The sequence below is a fragment of the Chaetodon auriga genome, chromosome 22 (assembly GCF_051107435.1).
Source record: "Chaetodon auriga isolate fChaAug3 chromosome 22, fChaAug3.hap1, whole genome shotgun sequence".
In the NCBI taxonomy this organism is placed as follows: Eukaryota; Metazoa; Chordata; class Actinopteri; order Chaetodontiformes; family Chaetodontidae; genus Chaetodon; species Chaetodon auriga.
The window spans coordinates 16887611-16894393 of NC_135095.1; the positions used below are offsets into that span (position 1 = coordinate 16887611).

Consider the following 6783-nt stretch of genomic DNA (forward strand, 5'->3'; position numbering starts at 1 on the left):
CCTCAGTGCCAAGACCTGGACGCCAGTGAGGGAATGTGGAGGCCCTGTGTGTGTGTGTGTGTGTGTGTGTGTGTGTGTGTGTGTGTGTTGGTAGACTACATCTGGTATGTGGGTGGGCCGCCTGCCTCGTGAAGCCGGGTGAATTCTGCTGCACTGTGCTGAAATCCTGATCGGACGCCGGCTGACCTGCAGGTTCAGGGACCCTGCAGGTTTCACAAAGCAACACGAAAGACTTTTAAAACCTGTTCAGAGGAGCAGTTTTTTTTTGGAAATGCACTCATTCGCTTTCTTGCCGAGAGTTAGATAAGAACATCAAGACCGCTTTAGTGTCTGTACAGCAGCTGCAAAGCTCCAGCCGAGCCAGTTAGCCTAGCTTAGCTTAGCTTAGCTTGCACCTTCCAACGGTTCTAAAACCACAACCTGCTGCTGCAGTTTTTGTCAAATCGTCTTCAAACCTGTTTGTGGACTGCAGGTGTGTTTATGTGTGACGGACGTTTAGTCTGAAGGTATAAAACGGTGAGAAGAGAAACCCTGAAAGTCTCTGTTGCTACGTTACAGACGTTCAGTCAGACAAAACCTGCTTTTCAGTAGAGAAGCCACCTGATGCCGAGCAGCCTGGTAAACAGACAGGCCTTTCAATGGCACACACACACACACACACACACACACACACACACACACACACTGGCTCTAACACAGATAGAAAGAGAACAGAAGGAGGAGATGAACTAATTTGTGCTTGTTGACCCTGACGACTGCGGGGCTTTTCCATTTCCTCTCTGTCGCTGAGCCACACATCCTCCAGAGCCTCGATCGGCCCTGCAGACCAGTTTCTGGTTTCTTTCACCCAGCGTGGGCATTGTGCTCAGATCCGTCTATTAACACAGCAGAGGCAGCTGCGTGCACATGCAGCGCTGCATTCACTGCAGGCCGGAGAGCGGAGTCAGCAGAGATTCACGCTGATTTAACAGGCTGTCTGTGGAAAAGCTGAACCTGAACTAACTCGAAACACTCAATTTGATGCAGCTGATGGAGGATTAGCCGATCAGTTGATCAAATCAACACTTTCTGGTCATTTATTAAGAAAGCGTGTCAAACATTGGCTGGTTAAACGTGAAGATTTGCCGCTTTTCTCTCTGTGCGTTGAGGCTTTTGGGCTGTCGGTCAGATAAAATACAGGATTTAAAGCATAAAAACAAGCGTAGCTGCAGCTGGAGACACTCGTACACTTTGTGAATGTGCGCTTGTGATGTCCAAATGTTGCGTTACAGACTTAAACGAAGTCAAATCAGACTGTGTGGGGAAATCCATAGCTGTGGTTCAGAGTTATCAGCAGGGTGCAAATGTGCCTCACAGTCGCTCTGAGGCTAAAATGCCACACGGGGCAGCGACTCCGTCTAAAAGTCTGCAGGGGGCCGTGTGTAAAAAGGTCGAGCGTTGACAATGGTGGCGGCGTGACGGCGAATCAGACCTTTAACTCCAACATGCTGCAGCAGCAACAGCTCGTCCTGCTGCAGAGCCCACGAGCAAGACCATGAAGCTGAACTACAGCTGCGTCTGTCTGAGCTTTTACTTTGAAGGTCAGCTCAACAAACACACAGAAATCGACATTTTACCACCAGATTCTTCTACTTTCCCTATCCAAACTGACGTTCCAGTGTTTGCATTGACAAAATCTGGACTAACTTTCATGCACACGACCTAAATGCACATTGTAGATATTGAGCTTCGCAGTGAATGAGGAAGAAACATGAAGAGTGGAAGAGGCAGACTTCCTGCTGCATGTGTTCAGTGTCTGACGCTCTAACATGAAGTCTGCAGGGCGTCCAGACAAATTAAAAGTTTGTGAAATGGTCATTTGTCGCTTGTTTGAATTGCATGTGCAAAGGAAATGCTGCAACTTTGACTCATGTAACAAAACTCTAAAACCCAGAATGAAGCTTTTCATGCGGTCACTGTCGTCTCTGTTTGCGGTTTATATTCAGAATTTTTAGGTGCATCAGAGCTGGAAAGACCTGATCCCAGAGACGCAACTCAGCAGCGCGGCAGTGACACAATGGCTCCACATAACAGCTGATAAGGCGAATAGTCTGACCCTGACACATCCTGACATGCTGCCGGCTTCATGGCAGCCTGCGGTGAATCCCACCAACGCAGCTCCGTCCAGGAAGAGGCAACCCGAGCTCTTTAAGATGACAACGACGATAAGACGACAGGGGCCCTCAGGAGGGGAAAACATACTTTTCTGATTAAACAACTGATTATTGTCTCAGTTTGTGGTACTTTCGCTTGATGCTGGAGGTCAAATATGACCTTCCACTTAATCTAACACCCAGGTCTTTCTAACCTGACAAGGTTTTGGGTCTTAAAAACACCTCACAGGCACCAGGGAACATACTACCACTGCATGCCTTGTGTTTTCAAACAGTAAAGCCCCTGACTGGTTAAGCCGCATTATCCTGAAGCGGGATAGGAAGGATTGAAAGACGCACCATTGTCAAGTCCGCTGCATTAAAATACATGATTGCCTGCCACGATTTTCACAATAAAATCAGCATTTGTTTTTGTTGTTCGGAGGATTATTCCCCTGATGTGAATTGCTGCTGACTTGGATGTGTTTCACACAGCAGTAAATTGGTGATATAGCTGTTTAGAAATGTTCAGATATGCTGAATTCTTCATTCAAGCCTTAAAATGCTCGAATTAAAGTGTGCAAGCCTCATGATGAATACCTGTGATGAAGCTCTTTTATGTAGTTTTACAACATGGGGGTTCACTCTGTGTTTCACGTGATACTTCAGTATGTACACTGGTAAAATAACAATGTTGTTCCATATATTCTACAGCTTACATACATACACAAACATATGGAACTGACACGTTTCACGCTCTTATTTTGAAAATGACTTCGCCTCATATCCGTCTTTAATGTAGTTCTGTGTAACTTAACGCACCTTGCTACAAAGGTAACTATCCCTGCTCTCGCGAGGCAGGAAAAAACGCACCGCGCTAAAGTTTCTCAAAGAAAAGCGCAGAAAAACCCGCATCCACGCGCCCACCTTCATGCCCGCGTGTTTTCTTATTTTACAATGTCAACAACTGAGCACCTCGAGTCATTTCAACGCTGCAAACGCAGCAGCTGCAGCCCGGAGCTCATCAAAGTGAGTGACAGGCACTCGCAGCCAATCAGGAGCCGCAGAGCTCGCGGCCGCAGCCAATCGGAGACCGTGATTGGTGCACTGGTCTCATTGATTCCGTTGCGGGAGGCAGCCTTGGGGGTTTCGATCGTGTCAAGTTTTCAACAATCAGCCACAACACGACCGGAATTGAGGCGACTTGAAAATCAAAATAAAAGACTTTGTGGGTACGGAAGCCTCACATTGGTACACTAACAGAAGTTAATTTAAATAAAGTTATTAGCTTTACTGTTCACCTCAAGGCATTGGTGTTAGCATTTCAAAGAAAATATTCACTCAGACCAAATTTTGACTCAGATATTTTGGAATTATTCTATTTCTACATTTCAAATAAATGTTAAGTTAAATTTTTTCTTTTCTTCTGGTTACTTTGGCATTACAAATAACTTCCTTTTAGTGTGAAATTCACTGAAGTTACACCTCTTCTAAATGTTAACACTTGTGCTGCTGATAATAGGCCTGCTGATAGTCTGACTAATACTAAGAGGAGACAGCAAATAAAACTGTAAACAATGACAGAATGCTTTCAGGGATGAGTCCGTTTTCATTCGATTACAAATATGGAGGTATGTTGTAAGCTTATACCGACAATAACATGCTAGATTTCGCGCCGAACCAGTTTGACAATATGCTTGTAAATAAGAGTTTTAATTTGTAGGACGATACCGGAAGTCGGCTTGTTCCACTCTGCTAGCTCAACAGCGGTGGGTTTGGCTAGGTAGGCCTCGGTGAATACAAATAAGCACAAACTTTACAATGATAAAACACAATAAAGCCTCTTTCGTAAACGTAAAACAACACGAATGAATTCACACAGGCGCCCAACAAAGTCCCAAAAGCCCCGACGCCATGTTCCGCTTCACTTTGAAAAGCTACCGTTAATGAGCTACCGTCATTCAGCCCCGCAGTAACGCCACCGTTTCCACTGACAGATGCATTTCAGGAGCTCGACAAGTTCCCAATCTGGCCCAACACGAGCGAACAACACCGGAGCGAACAAACTCACGGAGCCTCACCTTGCTCTCAACTCGACGGTCCTCCCGGATCACATCGCTGCAGGTATTTCCCCGGCCGAACTGGAGCGGAAAATGTCCATGGTCCCGTACCAGGAAGTCCAGAGCACTTCTGAAACTCCGTACAGGATCCCAGCCAGGTAGCAATGCGCCGCCCGCCGGGCTGATCTGACCTCACCGGGTGGATGCTGCCGCCGCTGCCGCTAACGCCGCTGCCGCTGCCGCAGCTGCCGCTCAGTCCGGCCTGCGACGTCCCTCTCACGCGCTAAATGAGCGGAAAAATGTTTGGTTTTTTGTCTCTTTCTGTCCGTTTCATGGAGCTCAGAGTTACAAAAATATAGATCCTGACTCAATCCACACTTTCACGATTATAATCCCCACTGAACAAACAGTAAACACAGTTTTTTAGTTCTTTTAGGGATTTTTCCAACATGCATCACTTTCAGTAAATTAAATAATTCATATGGAACAAACACATCGGCTCAGCTTCCAGCAGTCAGATAAAAGGTTCAATAAGACCTTAAAGACAAGTTATTCCAAGCAAACGGTGTTTACTTATATCACTTCAGTACTACTATAATACTATCAAATATCCAATAGAAGTTCATATGAGTGTAAGCACAGTGGATATATTCTCTAATGTTGAATTAGACACAAAATTAATCAAATAAATGCACGATGAAATAAATATAGAAACAGAACTGGGCTAAAAACAAGGGGGCTGAGCTGCATATTCACCGAGATAACAACTGAAAACAAATGTAGAAATATATTAGTTTTTTTTCTGTCCTAAAACCTCAAAACTCACGTGATTTTTCAGTGTGTCATGAAACATCTGAGGCCTAAAAGCTCCAATCTTCCAATAAAAAGCAAATAATAACATCAATTAACCTGCAAGAAATATTTTCCTGCAAGAATAGCAGCTGAAAACAACTTTCAACAATATAATTTTGTTAGTTTTCACCATTTGAAAGGCCGTCACAGTTAATTCCAGCATGTGTGCCATCAAACTGCAAAGCTAAAGCTGAGAAGTAAAAAAAACGGTTAAATAATCCAGTAAATGTGATAGAAAATCTAAGCTGCAGGCTGAAGTGGATGTAAAGCTGAATTAGCCTGTCAGGCACGCTCAGGCTTGACCTGCCCTCCATCTATCTGATGTAAATCAAAGCTTCAAATGACGTCAGGTACCTCCAGACGCCGACGTTTCAGGGTGACGCTACAGGCTTCAGATGAACTCAGTAACTTCTTTTTACGGCCTCCACTTTCATTTCTATGAACGCAGGGTGTGTTTGGAAAGTCTGGCGTTAACCTCAGCGGTGAACGTGTTATCACTACACCAGTTATTTTCTCATAAAACAACAGTTTATGTGCTGATTCAGCTGCCTTTTTAATACATCTGCTCTCCAGTAGCATAAACATGTAATCTAATCTGTCATGTGACCACAGCTTTCATTTGTAAATGATGTATTACATCACCGCAACATGTACATCTGTGTTTGAGGCCGCCGGTGCTCCGAGTCTTTAAGTTCACACTGACCTCTGTAGGCAGAAAACGTGTGGAGGAGCTCCACATCGAGTGTCTGCAGGAGGAGCAGAGGGAGAGGACAGATTTCATCCAGAAATAATGGAAGAAGAAAAGCCAGGACGAGCATGACAGGGCTGCAGAGTCCTGCTTAAAAAAGGCCTGGAAAAGTCTTAAATCTGACTTCCTGTTAGCTGCACACAACTAAGACATGAGAAGCAGGGGAAGGAAAGGAAAGAAGAGGAAAGGAAAGGAAAGAAGAGGAAGAGTAAAGGAAAGAAAAAAGAAAGGATTGGAACAAAGTACAGCAAAAGAATGGACACGACCGGAAAGGAAAGGAAAGAAGAGGAAAGGAAAGGACAGGAAACAAAGAAGAGAAAAGAAAAGAAAAAAGAAAGGATGGGAGCAAAGCAAAAGAATGGACAGGACAGGAAAGGAGAGGAAAGAAGGGGAAAGGAGAGAAGAGGAAAGGAAGAGCGGGGACTGTCTGGACATGTCTGTCTCTGGCAGATTTCTGCTGAAGAAGGTCTTTGAGGTCTTAAATCTGTCCGAGCGTCCTGCAGACTTCCTCCAGACTTCCTCTGCAGCTGAGTTCAGGCTCAGTCGGCGGTTTTGTGTTTCTCTTCTGTTCCAGCGGCTCCGGAGGCCCCGAGGAGCCTGAAGCACACAGGCAGAGTGTATAATGAGGGCCGGGCACGGGGCCGCTCTGTTTACATTAGAGAGCACACTGTTGATAGAGGGGAGCAGCCGAAGCCCCCCGGCAGACCGCGTTATTGACCGCACAGTGTGCCGACCGGAGCCGCACCTGATGCCTTCAAACCCAGCGGGCAGTCACGTGGCGCTCACAGAGGAGGGACCTCTGGGATCAAACGGCCCCCTCTACCTGCTCACCTGTTTGTGATGACGTCGTTCAGAGGAACTCACCAAAACGCCTCGAGGCCCGACGGATGTGCTCGACCCCCTCCTCATGAAACATTCGCAAAGCTGACTTTCTGAATACTTCAAACCCTGAATTGTTTGCATCCAGCATTGCAGGCTTGCAGTCTTCTTC

The 6783-nt window shown here is 45.7% G+C and overlaps 1 protein-coding gene across 2 annotated transcripts in view; it reads right to left on the minus strand.

Moving 5' to 3' along the window:
• The window catches only part of usp6nl (USP6 N-terminal like), a 73495-nt gene extending 69155 nt beyond the window's left edge, over window positions 1–4340 (minus strand). Inside the window, exon 1 of one of the 2 annotated variants that reach the window (XM_076722529.1) lies at window positions 4214–4340. The gene's annotated coding sequence lies outside the window, so the exon portion shown is untranslated. Of the gene's footprint in view, window positions 1–99; window positions 121–4213 lie in introns of those variants that run through there. The other variant, XM_076722530.1, reaches the window with a different exon arrangement.
• Between the last annotated feature and the right edge of the window lie 2443 nt (window positions 4341–6783).